This window comes from Microtus pennsylvanicus, chromosome 9 (assembly GCF_037038515.1).
Source record: "Microtus pennsylvanicus isolate mMicPen1 chromosome 9, mMicPen1.hap1, whole genome shotgun sequence".
Taxonomy (NCBI): Eukaryota; Metazoa; Chordata; class Mammalia; order Rodentia; family Cricetidae; genus Microtus; species Microtus pennsylvanicus.
In genome coordinates this window covers 14329909-14348973 of record NC_134587.1, presented here as the reverse complement: position 1 = coordinate 14348973, position 19065 = coordinate 14329909, and the positions used below count along the sequence as shown (strand labels likewise).

The 19065-nt window shown below is 40.9% G+C and overlaps 1 protein-coding gene across 9 annotated transcripts in view; it reads left to right on the top strand.

Annotated features, from left to right (window-relative positions):
- Positions 1-19065, top strand: part of B3galt1 (beta-1,3-galactosyltransferase 1) — a 501059-nt gene that overhangs the window by 404190 nt on the left and 77804 nt on the right. The window contains exons 6-7 of one of the 9 annotated variants that reach the window (XR_012911781.1): positions 2996-3095; positions 3454-4535. The exons of the other annotated variants lie outside the window; for them this stretch is intronic. The gene's annotated coding sequence lies outside the window, so the exon portion shown is untranslated. Of the gene's footprint in view, positions 1-2995; positions 3096-3453; positions 4536-19065 lie in introns of those variants that run through there. 9 annotated transcript variants of the gene reach the window in all.

Below are 19065 nucleotides of genomic sequence, written 5' to 3'. Positions count from 1 at the left end.
TGGGCCTCATGGTTTCAAAAGCTTCAGCTTATATGTATATACCCCTTAGATCTGTCACTTCAGAGCAGTAGAAGCACGGGACAGAGGGTGCTCATGTGGCAAGCAGGAAGCAGATGGAAAGGACCTAGGGACAAACCTAGGAGCCACCCGCAATGATTCACTTCCTCCAGGCGGGCTCCATCTCTTCAAACATCCATCATCTCCTAAAGTACCAACACCTGGGTGCCAATCATCCGCCTAATTTCCATGGGGGACACTTCACATTTGTGCCGTAACAGAAACCTTTCCTTACCTCAGTAAACTCTCTGTGCTGTTATTTGAGAGGAAGCAGTGAGTCTGGACTGTTCTGAGGTCACTACCTGGATGGCTGTACAAAGTGGCTTCACTAAAGCCATAGCCTGGGGGCAGAGGCAGGCAGCAGAGTATGTGCTTGTGAGGAGCTTAAGTCAGGCCTTGCCATGCATCGTGGGTTCTGGTCACCAGGGAATTATTAGCTGACCCATTGCATGCACTGTCGTTTGTGTTTGCGTGTGTGAAGGATGTACAGTCACACCGAAGGGGAAACAGAGGACCCGGTAGAAAGTGCAGCTGGAATCCTCTCACTGCACTTGGAGCTGTGAGTTCAAAGGCAGTGGGAGTCGTTCAGGCCTAATTCCATCAAAGCTGGATGAAATAAATAGCATCCTGCTTAGAAGAAAATAGTCAAGATATCTCTAACTCTTGAGCCAAGGTAATTTATAAAAGGCATGTTTCTAAATAATCAGATTGTAACTAATTTATTGATGATAACTAACCATTGGCAAATGAACATGATGCCTTTCTTATTTTGTTGACTCCACTGATCAAATTTTTAAAAAATCATAAATGTAAGGAGAAAATACATTTTCACGGCAAAGTAGCATCATTACATGGCCAAATACGTGATAGAAAGCACTACATGGAGGAAGGGTTTGTATGGGTTCGTGGTTCCAGTGGATTCAGAGCCTGGTGGCTGGCCATATGCATAATGGTTTGGGGAGTAGCAGTCAGAGTTCCTCTATGAGTATGGATGAAAGGAGGCAGGGATTGAGAGTCAAGGAAAAATGCTAGGGAAGAGGCAGGGTGGAAAGAAACCTGGAACAAGATACAGGCTCCAAAAACATACCCCTGATGGCCTCCTTCAGCTAGGTTCCTCCTAATGTCCCCAGTACCTCCTAAAATAAATAGGTGAGGACCAAGCCTCTAAGAAATAAATTGTTTGAGGTGACACTTCCTATCCAACCTGTAATAAAACAAAAGCAAAAACCTCAAAATAAAACTTTAGTAAAACATCTTAGGAGATGATTTTCTTAAACAACGTGGGCCTTGACCATATGGTCTGAGACATAATACTCACTGCCACACCCCCGTGTGATCTCTCCACAATCTGGCTTGCTGCTGTCTCTCAGTACACTGTTTAAGAAGTCAATGACATGCGTCTGACCTGTGAAAACACACCCTTGACCAGGCAGCCAGCAAGCTTGCATGATGCTTCTATCCGTTGAGGGCAGGAATAGGTAACGAGACCCATGTATTTTTCTTTTTAAGTATTTCATAATTTTGAAATGAACTTTTCCCATTCCCTCTGGAAGGCAGGTTGCAAGGCCACTGGATTCACTTCAATAATCCATAGCTGAAGGGATCCTTCCAGCTGTGTGGTTTTATAGCCAAAGAGGGAACTTATATAGCACCCATGGTGACAGCTCCGGCCACGGGGAATCAGAGTGGAAACCTGTGTCGAAGACGAGATTTATGAATGGCAGGAGGATCATGTAAAATTCAGTGATCTGAACTCACCGATGACCCCCGAGTCTCCCGGCATCATTTGTATTCATTACTCCGAGGAAACGACACATAACTCAAGGAAAGAAACCTTTCCGGGGAAACATCAGCCATGTAGAAAAAAAAATCACATATATTTGCTAACTTGCCATGTTGAGATGAAATCCAGCAATTTATGTGAATGAAGCCTCTACCAGAAACATCTTCAAAATAAACATGACCTGCTGTCGGCATCCGCTAGCCCTGAATGACCGAAGCGTGAACCATGTGGATGGTATGTGACAAATATCGGAACAGACTTAACACTGGGGCAGTGTGCACACCTCATGTTCTAAGTAGCCAATATGCCTCTGCTCCGAGCAGTAGACCTGGGTTGATTAGCGATTCCTTGTGGACTTTTGGTTTTGTTTTTGCTTTTGTTTTTGATTGGGGGAATTTTCTTAAGAGAAAAGAAAACCATCAACTTTCTCAAAGGTGCTAGATAAACATGTTCCCAGGTAGTATCTGCATCTTGATGACAGTCTGGTGACTTCCATGACATCGCTTCCTGACCCAGAGGCTGTGGGGGATGGCGCACTTACAAACTCCCCTGATAATCAAGGCAATTATTTTGATAGCTGGAGAATTTATTCCTGAGGAGATCAGAACAAAAATTAAAATGTTAGACACTCAAACTGACATCCAGAAAAGCAAAGGTTAATCCCACTGGGCCGGGTGGATATTTTGCTTCTGACAAATTCATGAAGGTCACCTTTCCCTGAGCTCTGTCACCAGTAACTCACCCAGATACCTGAATTCCCCTGCCTGTAGAATGCACAGAAAGAATATGACAGACATTTAGAGACAGTAAGATTCGACTGAGCCTAATAGCAAATGTGTGAAGAGCCCCACAGTAGCCAAGGTGCCTTTGGACCCTGTTGGCTTCCACTAAAGCCCTCATCATAACCAAGAGTCTTGTGTAACTTCTGTATCATCTAGAGAAGCATTGCTTGCCAAGACCTTAGTCCTTTCAGAAAGGCAATATGCCTCCAAAATTACCTCGTTTTCTCGCCTAATTTTCTTATAATTGAGTCAACTTTTAAAATTGTTTTTATTTAATCTATCTTTAAGTGGGTGGATGGAGTAGGCATGAAACATCTTTGGGGCTGTGTTAAACAGTTGGATTCTCTTGGTAGCATCTGATGTTCTGGGCCAGGCACCTCTGTAGCTCTGGCATCCCAAGCCAGCCGCAGCAGGAATGCTTCCAGAAGTCTCTGAGAGCTGAGTCCGTGTTGCACAAACTCCACCCTGTACAGGTGTGGCATGCTATGGGCAGGGTTAGCCTTTTCTCTAGAGTGGTTTCCGTTCTTTGCCAAGGTCAAGCAAGGAAGAGTCAAATCTGAATCTCATAAATCTTGGGGTCTTCTTTGGGGTGGCTTTCAGCTTTCACTTGTATCATTATAAAGTTTATGTACAGTAAAAATTACTTTCTGGCGTAGGTTTCTATGACAAGTGACAAATGCATAGCCCTACATAATGGCAGCCACTATTAGTACGCAGAGCAGTTCTAGCACCCTAGCCCTGCATACCACCCTGCAGCCCCTTTCAGTCAAAACCTGAATCCTTGATAAGTAGAAAACCTGTTGTTTTCACCTGGACGTTTGTCATTTCCAGAATGTCACTACTACAGTGTGGATCCAGATGTACTCCAGAGGCCTGCTTCCTGAGGGCTGTTCACAGCCTGTGATGCCGTGGAGTGCTGGCAGATCTTTCCCAAGGTGGGGCCAAGTATAAAGAAAATAGGTCACTATGGCAATGCCCTTGGAGGAGATACGGAGACTCGAGTCCCTCCTCTTCTATGTCCCTGTCTCCACGGGTCACTTATGAGGTCACTAAGACCCCACCACATCCCCTTGACAGGATCAATAGGGCTTCTAAGGGCTGAAAGCAACAGAACAACACAGTCATAGACTGAAACCTCTGGAAACATAAACCAAAGTAACGTCCTTCTTTGAAGCGAATTATCTCAGGCATTTCTCTACAGGAACAGAGTCAGCTGGGAGTTCTCTGGACTGAGTTTCTTGTTTCAAAGCTAAGGACTTAATAAATGAAAAAATATAAATTATGTCCTATAGTATATGCTCTGGCTTACTTTTGCCTAGCATAACACACGTGGCATTCAGGTGACATTTTACACGTGCATAGATTAGCAACTGGCTCCTTACATTGTTGCATAGGATCCATTAGGCGGATGTGCCACCATTTGCTTGCTGTGCCTCAGTGAAGGGGTAGTAAATTCCAGAAGTGGATACATTTGAAAAATACTCAGTGTTTTGTGTAAACACGGATCTCCATTTCATTTTAATTATCTGTGAGTTCAATTTCTGTGCCTCGTGGTAAGCTTTTGTTTAACTTCATAAGAAAAGGTCAAGCTGATTTCCTAGACAGGAGACTACACATTTGGCATTTGTACCAGTGATAAATGAAATTTCTTGCTGTTCAGTGGCTTCCTTAGTACTGGATCTGTGGTTACTTTGTTTGCTTGGTTTGGGTTTGAGCTAGCCGATGTACTTAATAGATATTGACTTCTTTTGTGGTTTTCATTTGCATTTCTCCAAGGACCAATGGGTTTGTAAACTGTTTCATGGACCTGTTTACCATTTCTTTACCCTCTTTGCTAATGTATCTGCTCAATTCTTTTATCTGTTTTTCAGTGATGTTTTTGAGAAATATTTAGATATTGAGGAAATAAATAATCTCACCTAAAAAAATAGTTTTCGTGTACATGGCTGAACTTTTCATTCTGTTAATTTCTTGGTGTATAAAGAAAACAATCTTAATAAAAAACAAAATCTTAATCTTATCAATGTTTTTCTTTAATGGAAATCTAAGAAGACTTCTCTTAGTCCAAAGCCACAAAGATTTTTCTCTTATGTTTTCCTAAATGACTTAGTTTTTCAAGCCACCGTATCCTCTTAATGGGGGTCAGTAAGTGTTTTGCATATTCTGAGTGTTAGAAAGGAAAAGGGAAAAATTATAGTACCAGAAAAGACCTTTTGATTCTCAGCTTGATTTTTCGTTCCTTGGAGACAATAGCTTCATCTCACAGTGACATCACTGTGTCCTGTCTTGGCCCTCTCCTTGTCAATGCGAGGTTATTAACTGTTAGTCTTTTCTGGTGCGCTAGCTTCATATTTCAACACTGTACAGTGAAACAAGGATGAATTTACAGTCAGCTCCCTGTCTTGTTTGTGCATTCCTTTTGCTCAAACTCTCTGGAGACTAAGAACTGTGGATAAGTATGCATTCTGAGATGGCTGCGTGAGGACTGTGTGATCGCATATGAAGATGTCTTCATATGGTTTCATATATGCTGGAATTCTATAAAGAGTTATTTCCTTTCCATTCCCCTTTCCATCTCGATTTTGAATGTATTCTTCTAATGGACAAGTAGCTATGGTTATGAACAACAACCGGCATCCACACAATGCTGTGAGAAGCGTCCCCGTATTTGTTCTTTCAAAGTCATCTTTGGTGTCTCCATGAAGTTCTAGCAGAGAAGACTAAGATGGCTCCATGTGCCAATTTTCAGCGAGTGGTCTTAGAAACACCCCCTAATATATAAGTGTAGAGGAGATGAAAAGGTCCTGTTTGAGACATGAAAGAAGATAGAAAAATCCAGAGGGTAGTGTTTCTGAGAGGACTCCTCGTAAGTACTGGGATTTGGCAAAGAAGTCTTCCTCACAATCTGACAAACAAAACCTACCCAATAATTAAATACAAACTGAGGGAGAATAATGCCACGCATGGTTTCTGTACCAAATCATCACCATCATGTTATGTTATAACTGCTTTTGAAAATCCTGGAAAGCTTTATCCTGAAAGAAGAAGGTCTCACCAGTTCAGAGGGCTTACTAACAACCAGGAAAATGCATCGGGAAGAGCTTCCCATCTCTGAAAGAAAAAAGTCAGGAATTCAGCCACCATGTTGCTTCATGGACAAGTGGCAAAATAAACCCCAGAACAAAATAGCTAGAAGAAGGGCCAAGCCAATGTCTCTCGGTCCTCTTTAAATTGACTCTTTTGAGAAATGACCCAAAAGGAACATCACATAGGTGTCTTTTCTCATAGCACAGCTGTCTCCTGAAGGATTTGATAGATGCCGGGCAGGGCGGCTGAAGCACTATACACATCTTCTAATTCAGTTCTCATAACAGCCCTGTAAAGGGAGTGTTGTTCTGTTTCTTATGAACACGTGAGGTTCAAGCTTAACTTAAGTATCTGCAGCAAGGTCAAGGTCACACTGCTAAAATTTTTCTAGGGTAGAATTTGAACTCAAGTTTTAGAGTGGAAAGTCCCCGTTTGGAAGAACTGTCATTTGTCATCTTACCCTGAATGCTTGGCAGCTTATGGAAATGCGCTCTGAGCCGTGCAACCTACACGCAGAAACGCCGTCAGCTGGGGATGTTTCCAGCTTTCAGAAAGGCGGCACAAGGCCTTTGATTAGGTGCATATGTATTTCATTCGCAATTACAAGATTAAAGGTCACTCTAGTTTCATGTTTCCTTATTAACCTCCGAAACATTTTCGCAGTCTCAAACACATGACTTACAAAGTATGTTACTCTTATCAAACCTTTCTAAAAATATACAGTGATACTGATTATGCATTATTGATATCTGTCAAAAGGTAATTATCCCTTAATGGATCTGTCCAGTGTTTCTTAATTTCCTCAAGGCGGAATTTCCCCAGCCAGAAGAAAAGGATGGCTTAACCCATCATGTCGAAAGGATCTGGAGTCTCTATATCACCAGTATATTAAAAAAAAAAAAAGTATGTGAGCATCTTCAAGAAGGAACAGAATTTTGTTTGTTGTAGCCTAGCACATGACACTAAGAAGATAACCAGTAAATGTCTGTGACGTGGGCAGATGAACTAATGAATAAATGCAGTAGTCTGTCAGAAAAATTGTAATGCAATACATGATTATAGATGACTTAAATAATTCTTCATTCTTAGTTTTTAGAACTTAGTTGTTATTCTTTATTTCACAGAGTGATAGTTTTACCAACTAGAAATGAAGCATCATTGGTACTGTGTTTTATATTTAAATGTAAAGGCCTGGAGAGCTGTCCCAGTAGTCAAGAGGAAACAGTAGTCAGAGGAAACGGGTTCGATTTCACACAACCCCATGGTGGCCCGTAACCCTACACGCCAGACACCATGCCATGGACACTACCCATGCACATGATGAAGAGACAGACATACATGGAAGCAAACCACTAAAACACATAATATAAAATAAAAATAATTTTTAAGGGGCTGGAGAGATGGCTCAGAGGTTAAGAGCATTGCTTGCTCTTCCAAAGGTCCTGAGTTCAATTCCCAGCAACCACATGATGACTCACAACCATCTGTAATGCCCTCTTTTTGGCCTGCAGGCATACACCCAGACAGAATATTGTATACATAATAAATAAATATGTAAAAAAACAAGTGAAAAAAATAACTTTTAAAAATTCATATTTGAAGGTAAAATTACTAAAATAAATATATATTAAAGAACACATGGATATCAAACATAATTTACCTTAATACACTGTGCTACACTCATAGCTTGTGACTACATCATCATAATTGATGCTTTCAGATGCTTTCCAATAAACTAGATCACCTACACAAGACTTCTCGTGAAATAGTCACAGCAAAAGATATGTTTTAAGATCTCATATAAATACTAATATTTGATAAATAAGCTAGCTGAAGAAGAGCAAGGCCTGCATATACAGTAGGGTGAAGATCCTTCAGTTTTACAAGACCTTCTCCAGCTGACATTGTGGAAGTCAGTGAGCATACGATTTTGGCCTCCTACAACCTGGCAGGAATCTCACTCCATAGAAGCTACTCATACTCATTGGCGATCAATCTAGTGTTTCTCCCAAAGGCAGTGGGAGCCACACACAGCATGCTGTGATCATTTCCTTATCTACTTGGCAGATGCCTCTAGGGTAGGACTGTCAGGGCGCTCTCATAACCAAGGCACACTTGCCAAGCTGCTAATCAGTGCAAGACCAGAGATGCTCCATCCCTAAGTCTGGGTGTATGGTTAATGGGCTAATGGGCAAGTTAAGCTGATATCTGATGGTTCTGAGTGCTCATACTTCTCCATCTTTATATATTTGAACGTGCTGCTTATGCCTAAATGAACAGTTCCTTTTTCATAATCCGATGTGCACTTGTTTGTTTATTGAGCTAGCATCTGGGTGTTAAGCAGGTGATAATGAAATCACTGAGAGAAAAAAAAAAAGTGCTATTTGGTTCAAGAATTCCACAGAACAATAAGCCAACCATGTGAAAAACACGCTCAAGTCTATAAAGATTCTCATTTGAATATTTTCTCAGCATTAGTTGACATGTATTTCAGAGCAAAAAGCCTTTACATTTCTCACAGACTACCCTGCTAAGCATCTATAAGTCACATTAAAAATAAGTATATCCCTGGAAATTTGCAAGATTCAAAAGCATTTTATTGCCATTTTCATTCCAGAGATTTTCCCTTTCTGTGTGTACTTGAGAAAGCCCTAACATTTGGACACCTGCCTTTTAACTTCCCTGATTTTATTCTTAACCCTGAACTTAAGCTAATGAACTGGATTTTCTTAATTACCTTAATAAACTTTTGAAAAATCAAGCCCACTAACAATCAAAGGAATGCAAATTAGAGGAGCAATGGGATATTATTATTTGCCTATTAGAGCAGAAGTTCTGGTATTTAGGTGATAGTGTTAAATGGTGATGAGGTTGTTACCTTTTTAAGATAATCACCCTCATGTGTGGCTTGAAATCATTTAAATCTCTTGGAAAGCCTTAAAATGTTTCCACCTTTTGATCCAGTAATCTGATTCTTTTAGAACTCTGTTAAAAGAAGGCAGACCTAGATGGAGACAGAGATTTTCACACTATTATTTGAGACAAAAAATGTTTAACTACCTAAATGTTCACAATATGAAAATAGTTGTATTGGGGTACATACGTATGGCAGCATGTATTTCTCACAGTAACAGCTGTGTTAAAAGACTAAGCAATCAGGTGCGGGAAAGATGGCTCAGCAGAAAAGACCTTATTAACCTTACATAAGACCTGGCGTGGCCTCCCAGCGCCCATACCAGGTGGCTCACAACCATCTGTAGCTCCAGGTGCCCTAGATCTGATCCCCTCTTCTGGCCTTCGTTGCCAGCTGCATACACATGGTACACCTAACACATGGATGCACAAAAAATGTAAATGTTCATAATACTATTATAGAAAAGTATAAACTATAGAAAATAGAACTTTAATTTACTTGGGATACTTTTATTTTTGTTTCTGATTTCTGTCTGTTTGCTTCTCTTTCCCTGTGTAACTGTCTATATGAATCTTTGCATGTGTGTGGACATGTGTGAAGGTACATAGGTACGTGTGCACATGCAGAGGCCTGAAGTTGAAGCTGATAACCATCTTTTATCGGCCATCGCTCTTCTACCTCATTCGTAAGGAAGGACCGCGCCATCAAACCCATTGCTTGCTCTAAACAGCCTCTGTCCCTGCCTTTCATGACTGGATTCCAGGCAATTGATTACCCCTGAGAAATCTCTCCGAGCCCTGCGTTAGTCATTTTGAAACAGAGTGCCGTGTAACATAGGACAGCATTGCTTTTACTATATAATCTAGGAAGACCTTGAACTTCTGATATTCCTGCCTCCATTTTCCAAGTGCGAGCATTACAGGCCTGGGTCAGTGTTCTAGTGTTTATCTAAAAGTACATCTACATGGAGAGAAACTTAGGTAGGAATCTCCGTGCCCAAGTAAATGAAGAAGTAAGATTACATATATTAACTATACTACTGATAACATGACCACCAGATGTTTTACTTAAATTGAAGGATAATAGGAAATACAGTTTCGTTAGCCTCACAATTACTCTACTCGTCACCGTCAAAAGAAGCAAAAGGGATAGCCAGCGGTCTTTATTTTCCATGGGTCTCTTTCTCAGAATAGAGACTAGAATACAAGAAGAGCACCAGAACAGTTATTAGCTAACTATGTAAGCTGGTTGTTATGAACGCATACCAGCATTTAGAATGTTCGCTCACCATCACTGAGAACATTCTGGCAACCATGTTCACCACCAACACTCCCAGGCACCTGCATAGTCTTTCTGTCTTTGAACATGTATATAGTCACATGCCTTGACATCTGTAAGTGGATGGGGAGATAGAAACCATATGATATGATATGATATTTTGTGGGGGAACTTGCACACCATGTCACCCCAAATATCTCTCTGTAATAATTGGTAAGATACAGAGATTAACAAGACCCTTTTCCACATCCCAATTCCACCGCTTCCCAAGGTTCTTAAATTGTGCTACTGAGCCTGCCGCCTCGTCTCTAAAGTGTGAATGACAGCATTGATGCTCGTGGGTTTTCCTGACAGCCAATCAGAGAAGGTGAATGAACGGGGCTGAGTGTAGTGTTGGCCCAGAACTGACAACTGAGAGGCTTACTTGAAACGGGGCTAGAGCCTACATATGGATAGACCAGAAGTGGACGGGATGAGAACTTCACTTTGACATGCTCTCTGACATAAGTGTCACACGAAATTATTTTCATCTGTAACCTGTCGTAGGTTCCCGGTCTATGAAATTGGATACTATGGAAGGGTAATTTCTTCTTTTGAATGTCTGAGAGACTCTGGTGACAGATATGACTTAAATAATAAGAGAATTGGGACTGACATTTAGAAAGCATTCTAAGTACCTTTAAAGCTGTTCACCTTGGCTTGGTTTTATTTTGCTTTGTTTTTAGTTTTGTTTTGTTTTCATTTGTTTGTTTAGGGAGAAGAAAATTCATATAAAACTCCATCTTTTAGTGTAGATCTCCACTTATATGAATCATTCCTCCTACTTGCATGTATACTAACTCGGGCTTGCTTTTACACAAACAGAATAAACCAAAAAAAAATCCAAATCTTAGTCTAGTCATAATCCATACCAAACACCTCACCAGAAACTATTAGGAAACCAGAATAAGAGACAAAGTCACTATTCAGCCTGTCTGAGAAGCAAGAGGGTATTATAGCTAGGTATAAGACTGAGCAGTGGGGCGTTTGCCCAGCAGGCATCAGGCCCTGGATGCAATCTCCAGGACTACAAAAGAAAAATAACACATTAGAATCGACTCAAAAATAAAAATATATAGTCTATTATTTAATAAAGTTTGAGAAGAGCAGAATTTCTAATGGAGCTTTTAAAATAACAAGATCCTAAAATAAGCATGTAACTGTATATGTAATCTGGAGCGTGTTAATAAAAACTCAGAGTGAGATGCTGGGCTTCAATCTGAAAGGTCAGAAAAGCAAAACAGCCAGCAACTGGCTCTTACCTCTACCCCAGTCCGAAATGGCGATTTTGCCTCCAGGAGTCTCAGAATGAAATGACACTACGAGCTGTTTTCCCCCATTTTATAATTCTCTCTAGGGCTGGGATTTAAGGCATGCACCACCTGGTTCCTATGGCAAACTAGTGTGGCTACTGGCATTAAAGGTGTGTGTCACCCCTGCCTGCCTAATCTGTAAGGCTGACCTGTGGGGCTGTTCTACTCTCTGATCTTCAGGCAAGCTTTATTTATTAAAATACAAATGAAGTGCCACTACAAATAAACTGGAAATGGAACTGTATAGAACTTATCAATATACAAATTATGAGTGACCATTATAAAGAATCACAGTAAACAAATAATATTTGATTGCAAGACCTCTTTTATTGTGAGAACATTCTTATAAAATAGGACATTGACAGAAAAATCAATCCTTTCTCAGCTGTAAACAATGCACATACAAAACCCCATCTTTTAGTGTTGATCTAAATAGCTTAATGTCACTAATTGCTAAGTACAGTACAGATCAAAGACAGTGGTTCTCAACTAGGTCGTCCACGGTTTGATGGCATAGCCTTGCAGGTAGTAAACATCGAAGGGTGTTGCCATTGAAGTCACACTGACCTTGGTGGATGGAAGTTTTCTCCTGGATGGTAATAAAAGATGCAGAGACTTTCATCCTTGTGTCTGGATTGGTTGACAACCTTCCCTACTTTGATTTTATGTTCTACCCTCTAGGGTCCAATCTGTACATTATTCTCTCCTTTCTCTTCCTCTGCTTCTTTCCACGAATGCCCTCAGGCTGATTTCCTTTTGCTTCCCTGTAGCTTGTCTTATCCTTCGTCACCCCTCATATACTTTTCACCTTTCTGACATATTAAAATAAGTCTAATTTTGGATTTTTGGTCTTTGGATTCGATTTTAATCATTTAAATTCAAAGTATTAAAAATTCTTCCCTGTAAGCCAGGGGGTGATGGTGTGTACCTTTAATCCTAGCACTTGGGAAACAGAGACAGGAATATTTCTGTGAGTTTGAGGCAGGACAGACAGGGCTACACACAAACCTGGTCTTAAAAAAAACCAAAACCAAACAAATAAAATTCTTCACTATTAATAAATTATGTGGAAGAACAGAGCTCAGTATTATATGTCTTGGATTCAGGGAGGAGCAAGTCTAGAATCTTCTACTAGCACTTATTAGAAGAAATGTAATATGTATTTGCCACTATTTTATCCTGGTTGTAGCATTTTGAGAAAACAGAATGCATAAGCCGAGTCTTGCAGTGTTTTTTTTTTAGGCCACATTTTCACATGGGGGTGGGGGGTGGGAAGAAAACTGATTTATGCACAGCAGCCTGAGCAAGTGGACGTAGGTGGCAAATCCCTCAGCATGAGATTCTGCAAAGACTCACAAAAATATAAAGCAGTGTATTTTTCTTAACTCACCAAGTGTTGTCTGGTTGATAAAGAAAAAGATAGGGTCATTCAGGCTGAAGTCCTCCCTCCCACTTTCTCTTTAAGTCCTGATGAAGATATGACAGGCCTTCCCATGTCATCCAGCAGCTTCTACAGTTCACAAGAGTCCCATGCAAGGACGTTAGCCACAAAGTTGGAAGGGGGCTGAGTCTGCATGGAAGGAGCATGACAAAGAACTCAAGAAAGCCTTGGGAAAGACTTACCAAACAGAAAGACATCTTTGCATGTCTTTGTTAGCCCCCTTTTTAGCCACACATTGAGTGAATGAAATGCCAGACAGGACTAAAGTATTTAGACCGTGGGCCCAAAGCTTTCAGAGTGTTTTTAAAATAGAAGGCAAAGCAGAAGAGAGACATTTGGAGCCACTTAGAATTACTTGCATGTAGTTGTAATCTGAGTGTAATGAACTCCGTGATTGGGGAGAATGACAGGCTCATCAGGATACACGTGAAAATATTCAGTGTGGTAAATATTTTGAAGGCCAATGGATTTCTTACGGTACCTGCTACAATTGATGACATTTATTCCCGTTTTGGAATGGCTCTAGGTCGCATGAAACATATCCACAAGTAATTTCCTGGTTTGGTGAAAATGTTCAGTGTGGTAAATATTTTTAAGGCCAATGGCTTTCTTAAGTTACCTGCTACAATTGATGACATTTATTCCCATCTTTGAATGGCTCTAAGTTGCATGAAACATATCCACAAGTAATTTCCTGGTTTTTGTGATGCAACTAGCCATGATCAATAACCTCTCTATCATTGTTTCATATTTATTGATCATAGACACTTAACTGAGAATGATTGCTGAAATACAAACCAAGATGGGCTTTCTGATGGAGCATTAATTAGAGCATGGAGTAATTTGTGGACACTGGTCATTGCATGTGCCCGAGGTTTCTGCAGCTTAGTCCTTAGCAGCGGAGCCAGCTCTGTATGTCTGCTTGTGAAAGCAGCCGTTCAAAAGAGCAGTAAGAACTTAAGTGTCCTTAAGTGTCACACACTGTATTGTTCTCTCTGTGCTGCTCAAACTATAACTGTTATTAATTTCAGAATCATCATTAAATGATAATGTAGTAGCCATCTGTTCAGAGAATTGGGAAAAACTGGTTCAAGATTGACCATATTTGTAGTCCCTTTGACTTAACATCACATATCCTAAGGCAATCAACATATTTTAAAGTATGTTTCAAAATAGCAATTTGAACATTAGGAAAACTATTTGATTGCTAACTGTAAAGGTCTTATTATACATATCAAAAACTGCAGGCAGTTTTCAAGCAGATTTACGAAAACATAATACAAGAGGTATGGTGAGTTCCATAATATTCTAGAAAGTAGCCCAGGCAGTTAATCAAGAGTTCAAAGAAGTTTTTACAGACAGACATTTTACATCTAAAGGATACTTGAGTGACATATACTTATGGAGGACAATGCATAGCACGTGATGTTTCAGATCAGTCAGAGCTTCCAAAATGGTGAGATACTGAACTCTGAGCCTGAGAGTGGCCAGATCCAATGGTCTATCCACTTCATGGCAGGACCAACTAAATCCCTGAGCCCAAACACACTCTTGCGATTTCTTCCATGCAAAGGTGTTACTTTTAACTATCCAATTGGATAATCATGTTGTCCGTACTAAGTAAGGCTTATTAAAGTCATTAAGGAAGAGAAGGTCACCACCATAGTGGCATCTAAGCACAGCTGTCCCTGCATGAGACTTTCAGATAAGAAGTCAGCTTCAACAACTATTCCATCCATAAAACGTTTAGGTATTCTGACTTCTTTCTTTCTATCCTTCCTTCTCCCCTTCCTTCCCTCATTCTTTTGCTTCCTTCTTTGTCTTTTTATCTGGTTTGGGGACTGAACCACCAGGCAGGTGCTATGACATTGAACTATATTGTCTCTATATCCCCTTATAGATTATTTTAAATCTTTTCAAGAGAGATTCTTACCAACTTGCCCAGACTAGTCTTGAACTCATTTTGTAGTTCCAGCAGGCCTTTTGAACTTGTGATCCTCCTGCCTCAGTTTCGCCTGTAGCTGTGATTATAGGACAGAGCCACCACCCCAGCCTTGTTAGTGTATTCCTGTGTCCTCATAAATGATACATGCCCCACTGGCAAAGTGAGGAACTTAGGAACATTCTGGATTGTTTCCTGCCAGAAACTGCCACCTTCCTAAAACCCAAGACATCATTCTCTCCAAGGCTTCGGTTATGGGCTCTAACTTGATTTCAGCTCTGTGGGTATTATTATTTCTGACAGGTAGGCTCAGTCAGTATGTGACAAGTCACTCTGCAGTCATCGACAGCATATATCAGAGAAATCCTCAGAAATTACTAGAGCCACAGATGTGAATCATAGAGTTGAAGAATAATAGAAAACAAGCTTTTTCAAGAAAAAAAAAGGAATCTCAAAGTTGAAGATCTCCAACAGGGTATGGCTCTTTTTTCCTTTTAAGAACGTGAGGATTGGCTCAACATTATGAAGCTGTCATAGGGCGGAAGCAGGTATCCTGTATCTTTTGGCAAACTGTATAAGTTCTGTGCTAGGGTGGGTTTTCTACAAGTGTGAATTATGGCTCTGTGGTTTTGTTAGTTTTGTATTTATTTTTCAAATCTTGTCTGGGAAGAATTAGAGAGTCACGTACTATTGAAAAACATGCGCAGCCTAGAGATGTAGCTCAATGGTAGAGAACTTGCTTAGAACGTGTGAAGCCCTGAGATCAGCTCCTGGCACTGCCAGAAAACAAAACGACTGTGCAGGTCTAATGCTGATTCATGCTATGTGACGGCTGAGGCACAAAGGCATTGTGATAAACTGTGCTGAGCGAAAGAAGCCAACACACAAGAGCACGCTCAGATAGGTCCCACAGAAACAAAACGCTTCCATCAGCCGAAAGAAGAGCAGAAATGGAAACAACCACTTCAAACGTACAGGGTTCCCTTCAAGGGTGATGGTGACATTCTAAAAGTCAATGACAGTCATGGTTGTACAGAAATGACAATATATGGGCACAGTCAATTGTCCACTTTGAAGCATTTAAGTTTATAGCATGTGACTTTTCCTTCAAGTTAAATAATCAACAGTTTTTAAATTCATTTGAGATCAGAAAAATATATTAGATAGATCTTAGAGCTAAGCTAGTCTAACACATGCTTGACAAAATAATTCCTTAGAGACACACACACAAAATTGCATAAATAAATAAGCTTAAGGCTTATTGCTGATCTGTGGTAAATTAATGACTGCAACGAATCCCTCCTAAGGATTTTTAGTAGTTTTAGGATTCAGGGTTCTGGAATAGGGTAAAATATAGTGATTTCTGACCAAGTTTAGATCAAGCAAAGAAAAACTATCTTAGTTAATGATGGCTAAGAGATGCAAACACCACCATCCCCTTTTCTGTACAATCTAATGTATTTTTATAAGATCTTTCCCAGAGCTGAAGATTGGCCCCAAACTCTGCTTTAATTTGAAGATTGCCTATACGGATTCAGTGCTCAATTTAACTGAAAGTCATGTCTGTATACAAAGCTTCATAAACCAAAATGCTGATGCCAAGAACCTGGATATCCCATGAGATAGAGCCTTAGACTCCACTAATCTCTTCTTCCTTTCTGTAAGGGAACAAAGCATCATTGGTTGCCATTTGTCTGTACTCATTGGGCTGTGTAAGGTGTAGGCTGCCTCTTCTCCATGACTGTGATCAGAAAAGCCAGATGTGAAAGACCAGACACTACCATTCCAAGTCTGAGCTGAAAGCTAAGACTAGAACGGGGAGTCCTGTGCTCTCCCAAGGCAAGAACCTGCATCAGGACATTAACAGAGTTCCTGGTTCTAATCAAGAAGCAAGAATCACAGCAGCAGAGCAGGCAAATAGGAGTCACTAGGGAATTCTATGAGGACCTGGGGTAGACTCATTGATGGTTCTGGTTAATTATTAGCATCCCCCCATGGCACTAAGTGGATGTGTGTGGATCTCAAGTAGAATAGATATGGGAATGTTGGACATCTCATAAGTACACATCAAGAACTATCAAACCAGGCAAGAAGGTACATTTCTGTAATTCTGATACCTCTTAGGTAGAGACAGGAGGATCAGAGATGAGAGAGGGAAGAGTGGGAAGAGGGGGGGGAGGGAAGGACTAAAGGAGGGAAAGAGGAGGAAGGCGGGAGTGAAATGTCGGTACTCATTAGCCAAGATGAGTCACAACTCATAATCCCCTAGGTCCAGACTTCACATGTTCTCCGTTCACCCCCCCTTTCAAGCAAAATCATCTCAAGAGTTTTCAGCTCAACAGTGGCACAAAATTATTTTCTCCTTCACATGGGTATAGATTGCTTAACTTGATCATTGCATAAGTAAAGCAGGCAATGATAGGTCTTTCCTTGTGGAGGGAGTTAAAGCATGCATGGTAAGCTTAGCAATTCCTTTTCTAAAGATAGCTTCTAAAGACCAATAGAATTGTTTGTGAGCGCCTCCTGAGCATTCAAATTAATATTGCTTGTCAATGGTCCTTTGAAAACTGTTTTTAAAGTCATAAAATTATTTCAGCATTAAAATAGAGAGAGCACTAAGACTATATTTAAAAAGTACACATTTTAGATTAAATACTAGACTTGGCTTCTGGCTCTCTGCTTTATTTGATTGCTAGGAAGCTATCATTCCCACATATGCGGCCCCAGAGTGGTGGGATAGTTAATTCATGGTGGTTTGGCAGAGAAGAAGAAAGCAAACTGTCTGCTACAAATTCTCTATTCAGGGGGGAATACGGCAGACAATTTTAAATTGAACACTTCTGCCTTCCACAATGCTCCTGATTTCATACCGGCCAAGTAAAGTTTGAAACAAAAGCAGAAGTGATTAGAAAGAATGAAGAGCCTATGAAAAAATAGAATGCCTCTCTCAATGAGGTTTAATCATGGAACTCAACAGGAGTACACGGAGGGGGAAAAATGCCAAATGTTTGTGGCGCACCAGGGGATGTTTTTCTACTTATCTTGTGTCAGCTAAAACTGATGATGTTGAGAGAGGAGACGGCAGAAGCTGAGGGGCCCTGTAATTATTATTTCCTTGAGCCAAGTGAGGTGCAAGATCCATTATAGTCCCTCCCCACCTCTACCTGACGCCTGACTCTGAGTCACTGTGCTGTGCTTCCCCCCGCAGAGTGGGAGGTATTTTTCTGGAATCTGAAGTGGGAAAAAGTACAGTCATTTTCCACACATTCTCTTACCCTGAAGCGAGTTGGGAACTGATTTTCTTGTCCCCAGCAGAGCTGATATCTTTAAGAGTAAATAATAAGAGGGCAAAGGGAAGTACTTAGCACTGCCTAGGAAGGGGAAGGAAATGCTGATTGTGACCACATTGATTCCCCGAGAGAGACGGAGAAAGGGAGGAAGGGCGGGAGGGAGGAAGGGAACGCCAGAATCGAGGTCAGAGACCGTGTGCCCTTTTGGCTAATCTTGGTTTCAAATGCCAGGTCTTGTGAACTACAATTCAGTGAAGGTCATTAACTTTCTCTTTCTCGAGGAAACCGCCCACGTCGTTAGCTTTACAAGCAGTTTTTCCGGGCTGGTAACCTCTGACAGAAGCCAGGTCTAATGGCTACGCACAGGAGAAATAACCATGGTCATTTTCTGGGGCGACACTGGCACGATGGAGAGAGGAGCCAACAGAGACGACAACAAATGAGTCGGAAGCAGATGGTGCTGAGGAATTTGAGCCTGCCGATACCTGGAGAATTCCAAGTCATCTTACTTCCAAACCATTGCCCCTTGACTCTGCCTACTTAATGAACCCCACTGTTCCAAATCCCCGCACATCAACCCAGATCCACAAAGGACCAGAGACCCTATGAGCAGTATACCGTGCTGCCTAGGCTGTCTACTGCCAGGGGACAAGGTCTTCTGCATTGCTGTCTTTGTGACATGCTTGGTTGACTGTAGACAAGGTCTAATAGAAGAGGTGGCCTATTGCTTTTGGAACCATCCAAACCCATGTCACTTTTCTTTTGAGAATATAAAATATTCCTAGAGGTTAAAAGAGAGATGAAGAAAGGCAGAGAGAGAGAGATGCCCAGGTGCCCTCTTCATTAACAGTGACACTACTAATTAGGATGTTATTTTTAGAGAGCATTCTGGCACCACAAGAGCTCAATAAAGTCATCGTGCCCCTTGAGCTAATCATTCCCACCTTGGGGAATTATTGAAAGCAGCAGCATTTAAGCCTACTTGAACAAAGATGTTTATAGCCACCCTGTTTGTAATCACACACAACTGGAAACAGCCCAAATACGCAACAATTAGAAAGTGATTAAGCAAACTTTAAAGCTTCACTATGGAAAAAGGAAGTCTGTGGCAATAAAAATGATGAACATTTAGACTGTGT